The following is a 15,121-nucleotide window of genomic DNA, read 5'->3' as shown; positions in this document are numbered from 1 at the left end:
ATTTCGATGAGGTATATTTCGGCCATATCAAATAATGTACACCCTCTGTAGCCATATGACTGAGACTACAAAAAATCAATTTTTTACTTGGTGCTTGACAAAATTTTCCTAAAGGCTTTTTAAAAGACTATTCTGAAAAATTTCAACTTTTTACGGTAAGTCGATTCTTGATCTGTTGGTCCTTGATAAAATATTCAAAAAAAAATCAAGATTAAAGTTCTGCTGGTCTTTAAATAAATATTTTAATTTTATTAAAATACTTTAATAAAAATAAAAGACCTACAGATTCTTTAAATAAATTTTCTATGAAGAACCAACGGATATTGGTCTTTGGAAAAAATTCGATGATTTTTTATACACTCCACCATAGTATGGAGGGTATACTAAGTTTGTCATTCCCTTTGTAATATCTCAAAATATACATTTTAGACCCCACAAAGTATATATATTCTTGATCAGCATAAAATTCTATGTCGATTTATCAATGTCCGTCCGTCTATCCGTCTGTCCGTCTGTGGAAATCACACTAGCTTCCAAACGAAATGAAGTTGATAAAAATTTACTCAAATGTGTATTATGTCTGTAGGACTTTTGGTATTGAAAATGGGCTATGTAGGACCACATCTTCATATAGCCCCCATATAAATGTACCCCTCAATATTCGGTATTTTGATGATTTTAGCGGCATCATTTACCGGAATTGTTTCAAATTTGGTATTTGAAGTTCGTAATGGATACTGCAGCCTCAGACAGAAAATGAGCCATGTAGGTCCACGTCTTCGTATAGCCCCCATGTAACGATACCCTCCGATATTCGGTATTTTTATGATTTTAGCGACATTATTTAGTATTTTATTGTTTCAAATTTGGTATTTGAAGTTCGTAATGGATACTACAGCCTAGGACAGAATATGCCAGAAAATTGTCTGTGCAGGTCCACGTATTGTACCTCCCTATATTCGGTATTTTATTTATTTTAGCTACATTTAAACAGATTTTTTTTCAAGTTAAGCATTTGAATATTTTAATAGCTTAAGACAAAAGTTTCCTATACAGGCCCACGTCATCGTATAGACCCTAATATACGACTACATTCGTTATTTTTAAGATTTTAACAGAATTTTTAATGAATTTTATTTTTTAGAAAATTTCCAAATTTGTACCAAATGGCGGAGGGTATTCAAAGTTCGGCCTGTTAAGAATTTTCCATCCAAAAGATGTTGGTCCTGGAAACACACATTCTTAGACGTTTATTGCCCTTGAAAAATATTCTTAATAAATACGTGCTACATAGTCAGTTGGTACTTAAAAATCTTCTTAAAACATCTATTTTTTGTGTCCAGTTCTCAGGATTTTGTCTGTTGATCCTTAAAAAAATACTTCTTAAAATACGATTTAAAATGTTACTTAAAATCAATCATTCTGGTCCTTGGGAAAATATTCCAAAAATCCAAGTCTAAAGGTCCATAGATTCTTTAAAAATAAATCTTACAAAAATCAACGTTAATGTCACTAAGTCCTTGACAAAAGATCCCTTTTAACACAGTTGTGGTTATTGAAAATATATTCTTACAAGGGCTGTCAGTCCTTACAAATGCAATTCTTAAGAAATCCCCGTTGTCCTTGACAATTTTTTTGGAAAATTCATTACTATGGCTCCTTAGAAAATATCCTTACAAAATCAATGCTGTAAGGGCTGTTAGTCATTAAAAAATATTACTATGAATCTACGTTTTTTTTTAAGAAACAGAAGACATTTTATCACTCAAATTCGTTAACGGAAGCTAAGTATAATTTGATGTGTATAACAAGTAAAAAAGCTGTAAGTTCGGCTGGGCCGAACTTTTAATACCCTCCACCATTTGGTACAAATTTGGCAATTTCCAAAAAAAAACCGTTAAAAATTCTGTTAAAATCTTAAAAATACCGAATGCTTATACGACGACGTGGGCCTGCATAGGCAACTTTTGTCATAAATTATTACAATATTTAAATGCGAAACTTGAAGAAAAATCTGTTTATAATGTAGCTAAAATCGTCAAAATACCGAATATGGGGGGTACCGTTATATGGGGGCTATACGAAGACGTGGACCTGCACAGACAATTTTCTGGTATGGGCTGAAGTATCCATTACGAACTTCACATGCGAAATTTGAAAGAATCCCGTTAAATAATGTCGCTAAAATCATTAAAATACCGAATATCGGGGGGTACCGTTATATGGGGGCTATATGAAGACGTGGATCTACATGGCTCATTTTTTGACTTTGGATGAAGTATCCATTACGAACTTCAAATACCAAATTTGAAACGATTCCGGTAAACAATGTCGCTAAAATCATCAAAATACCGAATATCGGGAGGTACCGTTATATGGGGGCTATATGATAACTTGGACCTACATGGCCCATTTACGAACTTAACCTGCCTACTGGCAAAATATACATGTGTGCAAAATTTTAGCCTTCTATCTCAATTTGTTCGAAAGATAGCGTGATTACAACAGACAGACAGACAGACAGACACACAGACAGACAGACGGACATGGCTAACTCGTCTTAGAATTTTACGCCGATCAAGAATATATACTTTGTTGGGTCTGACATGAATATTTCGAGGAGTTACAAACGGAATGACAAAATTAATATACCCTCCATAGAATGGTGGAGGGTATAAAAATGTTTCAAGCAGAATGCTCACGCGTTCTCATTGAGTTTTTAATAGGCCAGTTATCTTATATTTTTTATCAGTTCTTATATAGATTGGGCACATTGATTTGTTTTTTAGCGAAATTCAATAAAATGATGCAACTCGTGTTTGGCCCAGAGTAATTTTGAAAATTATGTCACGACCCATTTTACACATTCTTCTTGTTTTCTCGGTTCGCGGTTCGAAACCCGTGATGATGGTAATGACGACGCAAAAAACAATGAATTTGCAAAACAAAAATAAAAAAAACCGTCAAAAGATAGCCGCCAAATCCCAAACAAAATATTTGCATGTGTAGGTCTGTGTGTCGAATATACGATGATGAAAGTCTGAATATAAATTACATAGCTTAGTGTTCAATGCGATATGAAACAAAAACTATTAATCACAAACACACAACAAAAGCAACAACAACAACAAAAGATATTGAACTATAATTAAATATACTACAACTATGATTATAATTTAGTATTTCGACTAAGAGAAGAGCACGTACAAAACCAAACATTTGCAATGACTCTCATTAACACCTGGCTGGCTGGCTGGCAGGTTGGTTGGCATTCGACGAAATGATAAAATAAAACGGCGTAAATTAAGTGGCCCCAGAAGAAATTCGGAATGAAGGTAGAGGTGGGAACGCGAGTCGAGGTGAGGAAAAGTGCTGACAATCTGACCCAGACAATTGAGCCAAAAACAAATACATTTTTTGAACACACACTCACACACACACCGGCCTTTTTGATAGCAAATATTTGACAATTCATTGTTAACTTTAACATTTAAGTGGATTCTATTCTTAAACTTTTTCGCTTTATTTGTCATAAAAACAAAAAACTTTGTAGAGATTTCTATTTGTTTAACTATATTTAAATTAAGTGTACAAATAATGATATTTTAGTAAGGCGAGACAGACTAAACTAAACCTCATTAGGGTGGCAGTAATAAAACTGATGTTAAAACATTTAATTGAGAATTAAGTAGATAAAATATGTCGGCATAGGCAGTGGAGCATAGCTGCAACGAATTTCGTAGGCAAAATAATTATTTCAAAGGACCAACAGGTAATAAGAAAAGGGATGTTTTCAAATATAACTTCTATTGGTTAAGAACATTTCGTTAAAGCCTACTAAAGTTATTCCAAGAAGCTAGAGACCACAAAAAGTGTATATTTTTCATACCCTACAACACTAGGTGTTGAGGGTATTATAAGTTTGATTGGGTCAAGAATTATGTAACACCTCGAAATATTGGTTTCCCACATGTGAAAGTATATATGGATCTTCCTAGCTCGCCGAGCTTAGTCAATCTAGCTATGTATGTCCGTCCGTCCGTCTGTCCGTCTGTCCATGTATTTGTAATTTGTAATCACTCTACAGGTCGCAATTATGGCCCGATCTTCACGAAATTTAGAATAGAGGATAGAATAGAACCCTATTTCTTTTGGAGATGATCGGATAATATTTAGGGGTTGAAATGGACCAAAAACTGAAAAAATTCTTGATTTTGCAGTTGCTCTACAGGTCGCAATTATAGACCAATCAAAGCGGAAGTTAGCATGGGGCTAGAGCTAAGGGCTGGGCCTTCCAATTTTGATGGTCATCGGGTAATATTTAGTGGGTGAAATAGGCCACAACATTTGTGTTAAATAAAAGTCAAATTTTCCATTGAACCGCGAATATTTTTAATCCCGGCGAAATCACAAATAGATGAACAGGTCAATTCTGACCGTTACGTAGATGCCGATAGTAAATATATCGGTTATATATAGCGAAATATATACAATGAGTATATACAAAGGAAGGGGATGTTAGTTAGAATGCTTATATCCCAAGAATGGCTGGACCGATTTTGACAAATTTTGTCAATTCGGAATGCCCTAAAATCTAAAAAAAAAAAATCGCAGAAAAATATGCCAATAATGATGTTAATATAGATTTTGTAGTATTTTTTTAATTTTTTCATATTTTTTATCGCATGTGATTTTTTCAATTTGACTTATAATATTTTGTAATATTTTTTCACCCTACAACACAGGTAGGGGATATTATATAATGATTGCTAATATCGTCCGATCCTCACGAAAATTTTCACAAGGGTAGGGTTGGGCTCAGAAGGACAGGCCTATTGTTTTCAATGACGTCCGCAATATATTAAGGGTTGAAATGGACCAAAGGTCACAAATAGAAACCAAAGGACACGAAATCACGCATAAAGTTAGAGTTTAGGACAGCGGGTATAATAGACCACTAATTTTGTTTGAAAAAATACCAGCATTACTTACAGGCAATATCCGAAATACACAAAAGGCGAACTTCTGACTTTTTTATGCTGATTTCGTTGACGAATATAGCCAAATATCGTATACAAGCAAATCATATAGACGAGTCTAAATTTGAAAGTACGGAGGGGCTTCTTGCTTTTGGAGATGATTGCAAAATATTTAGGGGTTCAAATTAACCAAAAACAGAAATGTTTTTCCGATCACACAATTGAAGCCAATCGACACACCTGTGAAGAGAGTTAAGGACAGGGGAGAATTCTATCATTTTGGATGACCATTGGATTATATTAAGCTGTAAAATGGACTACAACAACTAACAGCCCGACGGAGTGCATAAATATTGAGCAAATGTCCCTAGTCAAAATCCTAATTTATAATTCCAATATGGATTTGGACATAAGGGGGCTTCTAACATATTGTGGTGTTGTAGGGTATTACATAGTCGGCCCCGCACGACTATAGCCTATGCTTACTTGTTAAGAATATTTTTATACCCTCAGCCATATGGCTAGAGAGGTTATGTATTATTTGATACGGCAAAACTTGTCTCATCGAAATAATAGCTTGAGAACCCTCCCGATCTAGCGATGTCCGTCCGTCTGTCTGTCTGGCTCGTGGGTACGAGTATCTAAAAGGGAGTATCCAATTTGGTCCAAACTTGTACGTCGTATAAAACATATATCGAGTTCGAAATAGGCAATATCGATCCACTCCTTCTAGTGCCTCCCCCACAAAAGGTCCAAATTATCAAAGAAAAAAAAATTCCCCATTGAAAGAGAAAAAGTAATTCAGTTTTGTGCAAACATAAAAATTTTAATATTTGTGTGAGTACAAGGTCAGTTGCGAATGGATACTATCGGTCCACTCCATCAAAAACCTCCCTCAAAAATGGTCAAAATTTTGAATAATTATAAATCTTATAAAATATGAAATAAGAGTCCCATTGCCTTTAAACTTTGCACATTTCAATATTTCTGCCAACTCTAGATCTGGTATGAAGATAGAACAGAATGCACCACTCCTTCTGGTACTTCCCACACATCGGGTCAATATGTTGGTAAATATATATCTCATGGAATGCGAAATGACCATTGGGTTTTTTTTTTAAACTCGGCACAACTCAATATTTCTATCAACACAAGATCTGTTACAACACAAGGAAGTTGGGATGTATAGGTCCACCCCTTTTGGCACCTCCCCCACAAGGTTTAACATAACCAAAATACGAAATAAACCTTTGACTCTTTTTAATTTTTGCACATTCCAATATTTCGACTAGCACTTCTGGTACCTTCCCATTCAAAGGGTAACAATTTTCAATATTTATGTCTCTCGTAACTTCTCGGTTTAAACTAGCTCATTCAACCATAGTTCTGATGTGAATATGGAATTTTTTCGACCCAATCCTTCCGGCGCCATCCCATAAAGGGCCAACTTTTTGAATAATTACAAGTCTCGTGCAAGCAAAATAAAATTTTTTGAACAGAGACCAACAATTGCAGATTTTTGCAGAATATAATTTTCGAGTCCCAAAAGACCCTAGAGAATTTTTCATAGGAATTATCATGGTGGATTTTACGGATTATCATGGTGGATTTTTTCTTGACAACCAATTCTGTCTTTTTAGTGATTTTTAAGGCCCACCTGACTAATAAACGATTTTTTTTAAGGCCAACTAAACTATGATCGTGATTTAAAAAAAATATATTTTCCAAGATCAAAATATGATTTTTTATACCCTCCACCATACAGGATGAGATAAAAAAAACTGCAACAAGATCAAACGCCATAATTTTTACATTTTTTTAATGTTATTAATTAAAGCAACAAATGTTGGAAATAGCATCAAATTTTGAATAAGTTCGGATTTGTTCGAATTGGTCATCTTTGGCACGGCAATTATGGCCTTCAAACGGCCAATGAAGCCGTCATACGCTGCCCGAATGCTGCTCTGCGGTGTTTTGGCCCATTCCCGGCGAAGAGCTTGCTCAAGGTGATCGACACTTTGGTATTTTTTAGTGCCAACCTTGCTCTCCAAAATACTCCAGACACAATAGTCCACCAGATTGGTATCTGGAGATTTAGGTGGTCGTTGTGCTCTGGAAATGAAGCCAGGAACTTCATTTTAAACCATTCTTGGTGGCGTTGGAATGTCCAAGGTCTGCGGCCAAATGTTTGCGTGCCCAAGATTTTAATACACCTCCAGAATATTTTTGCGATAATATTCGGCATTTATTCTGATGCCACGGTCGATTAATACAAGCGGAGAGCGACTATCGCCTGTTATGGCGGCCCATACCATCACCATGGCCGGCGCTTGAGTTCTGGTGGCCAACCGAAGGTGCACATTTTCAGCAGACCTCTTTGGGAAGTAAACACGATCATTTTGTTTGTTTACAAACTGCTGGAAAACGAATGTTTTCTCATCGGAGAAACCCAAATTCGGCAGTTCACCACTTTCGGCCAAGCGAAGCAACTCTTTAGCTCTTTCGAGTCTATTTTCTTTCCGTTGCGATGTAAGTTCTTGCACTTTTTGGAATTTCAATGGCTTTACCCGGAGCTCATTTTTCAACATTTGCCGAATGGAATATTGCGATATGTTCAGCTCACGAGCCATTTTTCGGCCGATCAAGTCGCTTTTTATACCCTCCACCATACATAGTATGGAGGGTATATTAAGTTCGTCATTCCGTTTGTAACTCATCGAAATAATCATTTTAGACCCAACAAAGTATATATTCTTGATCAGCGTAAAATTCTAAGACGATTTAGCCCTGTCCGCCTGTTGTAATCACGCTACAGTCAAAACGAATTAAGATAGTAAGCTAAAATTTTGTACAGATCCCTCTTTTGTCTGCAGGCAAGTCAAGTTCGAAGATGGATATCATATAGCCTCCATATAACGGTACCCCCCGATATCTGGTATTTTGATGATTTTAGACACATTTTCCAATGGAATAGTCTGAAAATCCACAGGAGGAGTTCTTTTTGAGCGCTTTACCCCCTGAAAGAGAATTGTCTATATGGGTTCACGATATCGTATAGCCCCAATATAATGGTCCCCCCCGATATTCGGTATTTTGATGATTTTAGCCACATTTTTCATCGGAATTGTCTGAAATTCTACACAAGGAGTTCTTTGTGAGAACTATATTTCTTGGAAGATAATTATCTATATAGGTCCGCGGTATCCTATAGCCCCCATATAACCCTGTATATATAAAATTCATCAATTTTATTGTTTAAATAGTTTTTTTTTTTTTTTTTTTTTTTTTTGTCAAGAGTTTTTAAAGTAATATTCGTTGATATTTTTAAAAATAATTATTTAAAAATAGTTTTCAAGGGCTTTGAAAGATAAACATCCCACCCTCTATTATCTTGTTCGGAATATAACTGGCCTAGACATTTATATTCTATTTTTAGCCAAAAGATTTCACAAGATTGTGTTTTTTAATTAGTTCTCAAACACTTGGGAATTTGTTGTCTCCTAAAAAATTTCCTGCAACGTCATGCCATTCCATCTCCTCACAATATTTGCTGAATTTCATCACACCATTCTTTTATGCTATTTGCATATTAAATATTCCAAAAAAAAACAAACTTTTTCAAAAATATTCCATCTTAAATTGGTGTACTTTAATAAATCACATGGAAATTATGGCAATAATGTTTATTTGCCTAAGCGCCGTGAAATGTGTGAAATGTTCTCATTTGAGGTGGATGCGGATTTGGGGGGCTTGTCTCGAGCAGTGGTGGAATGGAATAGCTGGATGAATGGTGTGATAATTGATGTGTTAACATTTTGTCATAATGACATGATGGACTGACTGATTTTGTTTAATAATTATGTTTATTTATGATGATGGCGATAGAGTTGGCCGAGATTCAAACATCACCCACAACCAGCCGCCAAGCACCTGCAAAAATTTCCTAGTTTGTTTGCATGATAAGATATTTACTCTATTGGAAAAATACTATGCATGTTTGTGTGTATGCATGTTTTTATTGCTACTCATCGACTAAAGTTACAACGCAATTGGTAAACAAAATCTGTCAGCTTTTTAACTTGGTTATATTCCGTTGATATCAAAGTACGTGAATTTTGGTAATTGGTTATCTGGGTAATTTTCCAGCGGCGCCACCTAAAATACGCAACAACAGAAGAAAAAATTTGGATGTTGTTCATTAAACATCGAACTTATAAAATAAAAAAATTATTTTGCGTCGCATAGAAAAATGCTAGACTAGATGTGAGTGTGGGAAAGGTGAAAAATATTGGGCTTTTTATAAAACAAAGAGTGTCACTTTCACAGTGACAAGAAATTTTTAAGAGGTCAAGAGGTTATAAAGAGGAAATTTTTACAATTTTTTTTAAAGGACTTCTAGAGTCATCAATTATTTTTAAGAATATTTTTGAGGGCACATCAGAGGCTATAGAGGTTAATAAAAATGATTTTTTATGGATTTCTCAGACCATATATAAGTATATTTAAGAATAATTTAAAGGGCTATTAAGGCCATAAACGTGGATTTTTTAAAGAATATTTTTAAAGGACAACTAGAGCCATAAATGTGGATTTTTTTTAAAAAATATTTTTTCATCCATGCAATAATCTTAGAATTTTCAAGAATGATCTTCGAAGATTATTCATGCAATAATTCAAAATTTTAAAAGAATATCTTTCGGGGACCTTTCATGCAATACTTGTCAACTATCCACGCAATAAAATAGTTTTCAAAGATCATAAGGTCCAGTATCGTGGATTTTGAAATAAAAATTTTCCTAAGCCAACAATTGTGGATTTTTAGAAGATTTTGTATCTAGAACAATAATGCCAAGAATCGTGGATTTTAAATAGAAAAATATTTCCAAGGACCAAAAGGTCAAGAATCGTGGATTTTTAAAAGAAAAATTTTTCCAAGGACCAAAAGGTCAAGAATCGTGGATTCTTAAAAGAAAAATGTTTCCAAGGAAGAAAAGGTCAAGAATCGTGGATTCTTAAAAGAAATTTTTTTTCCAAGGACCAAAAGACCGAGAACCGTGGATTTTTAAAAGAAAAATTTTTCCAAGGAAGAAAAGATCAAGAATCGTGGATTTTAAAAGAAAATTTTTTCCAAGGACCAAAAGGCCGAGAAGCGTGGATTTTTAAACGAAAAATTTTTCCAAGGACCAAAATGCCGAGAAGCGTGGATTTTTAAAAATTTTTCCAATGAAGAAAAGGTCAAGAATCGTGGATTTTTAAAAGAAATTTTTTTCCAAGGACCAAAAGACCGAGAAGCGTGGATTTTAAAAGAAATTTTTTTCCAAGGACCAAAAGACCGAGAAGCGTGGATTTTTAAAAGAAAAATTTTTCCAAGGAAGAAAAGATCAAGAATCGTGGATTTTTAAAAGAAAATTTTTTCCAAGGACCAAAAGGCCGAGAAGCGTGGATTTTTAAAAGAAAAATTTTTCCAAGGAAGAAAAGATCAAGAATCGTGGATTTTTAAAAGAAAAATTTTTCCAAGGACCAAAAGGCCGAGAAGCGTGGATTTTTAAAAGAAAAATTTTTCCAAGGAAGAAAAGATCAAGAATCGTGGATTTTTAAAAGAAAATTTTTTCCAAGGACCAAAATGCCAAGAATCGTGGATTTTAAAAGAAAATTTTTTCCAAGGAAGAAAAGATCAAGAATCGTGGATTTTTAAAAGAAAAATTTTTCCAAGGACCAAAAGGCCGAGAAGCGTGGATTTTTAAAAGAAAATTTTTTCCAAGGACCAAAATGCCGAGAAGCGTGGATTTTTAAAAGAAAATTTTTCCAAGGACCAAAATGCCGAGAAGCGTGGATTTTTAAAAGAAAATTTTTTCCAAGGACCAAAATGCCGAGAAGCGTGGATTTTTAAAAGAAAATTTTTTCCAAGGACCAAAATGCCGAGAAGCGTGGATTTTTAAAAGAAAATTTTTTCCAAGGACCAATCGTGATTTTTTAAACGAAATTTTTCGAAGGAACAAAAAGCCAAGAATCGTGAATTTTTAAAAGAAAATTTCCAAGGAACAAAAAAACAAAGAATCGTGAATTTTTAAACGAAATTTTTCGAAGGAACAAAAAGCCAAGAATCGTGAATTTTTAAAAGAAAAATTTTCCAAGGACCAAATGGTCAAGAATCGTGGATTTTTAAAATAAACTTTTTTCCAAGGACCAAAAGGCCAAGAATCGTGGATTTTTAAAGAAAATTTTTCCAAGAACCAAAATGTCAAGAATCGTGGTTTTTTAAAAGAAAAATTTCCAAGGACCAAAAGGCCAAGAATCGTGGATTTTTAAACGAAGTTTTTCCAAGGACAAAAGGCCAAGAATCGTGAATTTTTAAAAGAAAACTTTCCAAGGATCAAAACGCCAAGAATCGTGAATATTTTAAAGAAAACTTTCCAAAGACCAAAATGTCAAGAATCGTGAATTTTTATAAGAAAACCTTCCAAGCATCAAAACGCCATGAATCTTAGATTTTTAAAGAAAATTTTCCTAGGACCAAAAAGCCAAGAATCGTGGATTTTTAAAAGAAATTTTCGAAGGAACGAAATAGCAATACTCGTGAATTTCTGGAAGAATATTTGAGGTACCCACAGAGCAATATTAGTGGATTGTTAGCAACATTATTTCTAAAACAATAAGGCCAAGAATAGTGGATTTTGAAAATAACATTTTCCAAAGACCACAAGAACATAATCAAGGATTTTTTACAAGAATTTTGCCAAGGACCAACTGAACAAAATTCATGAATTTTTCAACGACCAATTGTGGATTTTTAAACTAAAATTTCCAAGGACAAACAAAGCAAAAATTTTATTTTTTTTTAAAGAATTTTTTCAAGAACTAAAAGGCCAAGGATCTTGGATATTTTAAACGAAAATTTCTCAAGACCAAAAAAATTTGGGTACTTTTTTAAAGGTAAAGAATCGAGAATTTTTAAAAGAGTTTTTGAGGATTAAAAAAATGTCCATGGACAAAAAAACTGCAACAAAGTCAAACGTTATAATTATTACTTTTTCAAAAAAAAAATTATTGAATAAAAGCGAAAAATGTCGGAAATTGCATCAAATTTTAGAATAAGTTTAGATTTGTTCGAATTGTTCCACCTTTGGCACGAATTACGGCCAATGAAACCGTCACACCGCGGCCCGAATGTTGCTTTGCGGTATTTTGGCCCATTCCCGGCGAAGCGCTTGCTTGAGGTGATCGACACTTTGGTAGTTTTAGTGCTAACCTTGCTTTCCAAAATACTCCAGACCACAATAGTACAACGTATTGGTATCCGGAGATTTCGATGGCCATTGTGAAGAACCTCATTTTGTAAGAATTCTTGGGTGGCGATGGTGCTGAGTCCTGTTGGAATGTCCAAGGTCTGCGGCCAAAATGTTTGCGTGCCCAGGGCAGAATATTTTCGCGATAATATTCGGCATTCATTCTGATGCCACGGTCGATTAATACGAGCGGAGAGCAACCATCGGCTGTTATGGCGGCGCACACCATCACCATGGCCGGCGCTTGAGTTCTGGTGGCCAACCGAAGGTGCACATTTTCAACTGACCTCTTTGGGAAGTAAACACGATCATTTTGTTTGTTTACAAACTGCTGGACAACGAATGTTTTCTTATCGGAGACGGAGAAAACCAAATTCGGCAGTTCACCACTTTCGGCCAATCGAAACAACTCTTTAGCTCTTTGAGTCTATTTTCTTTCTGTTGCGGTGTAAGTTATTGCACTTTTTAATTTCATTGGCTTTACCACAAGCTCATTTTTCAATATTTGCCGAATGGAATATTGCGATATTCTCACGAGCCATTTTTCGGCCACAGCGACGCTCAAGTCGCTTCTTTACTTTTCAAACTATTTCTGCTGATATGCCTATTTTCTTTCGTCCACTTCCTTGACGTGGGGCTACGCTACCAGTATCACGGTAATGAGCGATTTATGTTGGAGTGCTCCATCGATATCCACTTGTGGTTTTCCAGTCAAATATAAAGAAATCACACTATCACGCTTGAATTCCATCACGAATAACTTTTTTTCTGGAAAATTTTCAGCAAAATGCTTTTGTACAGCACAATGTACAATTTTGTACAATATAATGAGCTGTCAATGGAATAATTTGAACAGCTGTCGAACGAGTAGTTTAGAAATGACAGCAGTCTGAAGTTGGTTGCAGTTTTTTCATGTCACCCTGAAATTAAACCATTGCGATTTTTTTTGTTTCTTGTAGCATCAATAGCAATAAAAGTGAATTTTTAAAGGACCGTGTACCACGGATTCTTGAGCCATCCGACCATATTTGGGGATATTTTGAAAAATCCGGGACTTTCGAAAAGGAGTAAGACATGTTTAATATTGAAAACAAAGGAAAATATAGATACGGTATTGAATTTTAATAAGGGAAGAAATAGTTAATTCTAGCTGTGAACATTTTATTTGTCTTATTATTATTATTATTATTATTATTATTATATTATTATTATTATATTATTATTATTATTATTATTATTATTATTATTATTATTATTATTATTATTTATTATATTATTATTATTATTATTATTTATATTAGTTATAGTATTATTTATTATTATTATTATTATTATTATTATTATTATTATTATTATTATTATTATTATTATATTATTATTATTATTATTATTATAGTATTATTATTATTATTATTATTATTATTATTATTATTATTATTATTATTATTATTATTATTATTATTATAATTAGTTTATTATTATTATTATTATTATTAGTATTATTATTATTATTATTATTATTATTATTATTATTATTATTATTATTATTATTATTATTTATTATTATTATTATTATTATTATATTATTATTATTATTATTATTATCTATTATTATATTATTATTATTATTATTATTATTATTATTATTGTTATTATATATTATATATTATTATTATTATGTATTATTATTATTATTATTATTATCTATTATATTATTATTATTATTATTATTATTATTATTATTATTATTATTATTATTATTATTATTATTATTATTATATTATTATTATTATTATTCTTATTATTATTATTATTATTATTATTATTATTATTATTATTATTATTATTATTATTATTATTATTATTATTATTATATTATTTATTATTATTATTATTATATTATTATTATTATTATATTATTATTATTATTATTACTTATTATTATTATTATTATTATTATTATTATTATTATATTATTATTATTATTATTATTATTATTATATTATATTATTATTATTATTATTATTCTTATTATTATATATTATTATTATTATATTATTAGTTATTATTATCTATTATTCTTATTAATTATTATTCTTATTATTATTATTATTATTATTATTATTATTATTATTATTATTATTCTTATATTATTATATTATTATTATTATTATTATTATTACTTATTATTATTTATTATTATATTATTATTATTATATTATTATTATTAGTATTATTATTATATTATTATTATTATTATTATTATTATTATTATTACTATTACTTATTATATTATTATTATATTATTATATATTATTATTAGTATTCTTATTATATTATATATTATTATTATTCTTATTATTATTATTCTATATTATTATTATTATTATTATTATTATTATTATTATTATTATTATTATTATTATTATTTTATTATTTATATTATTATTATTTTTAAATAAATCTTGTGGCTGAAACCGGTTGACATAAAAAGCTAATTCCTTTCTAATAACATATTGTTTTGTTTATTTACTATGCAGTCCAAAGTGCAAAATTTTATTTGAAATTATAATACAACTATAAAACGTCGAAACGAAATTCATTCAAAAAATCTTATTGAGTCGTAGTATTTGAATTATTATTAGTAGTAGTCAAACAAATGATTAATTTTCGAAAACGCTGCAGGCTATTTTTTAATTAATTCATTCAATTTCTTGAAACATTCATTTGGGTGTCCATTTGTGAATATTCATGATAAGCTAATATTTTGTCAATCCAATCCAAAACAAACAATTAAATAAAATTTACTTTCAAAACAAAAAAATGACTTGGCAAAAAGTAGTGGGTATTAATTAT

Source organism: Musca domestica, unplaced genomic scaffold, assembly GCF_030504385.1.
Source record: "Musca domestica strain aabys unplaced genomic scaffold, Musca_domestica.polishedcontigs.V.1.1 138, whole genome shotgun sequence".
NCBI classification, from domain to species: Eukaryota; Metazoa; Arthropoda; class Insecta; order Diptera; family Muscidae; genus Musca; species Musca domestica.
This window is presented reverse-complemented; position numbering follows the sequence as displayed.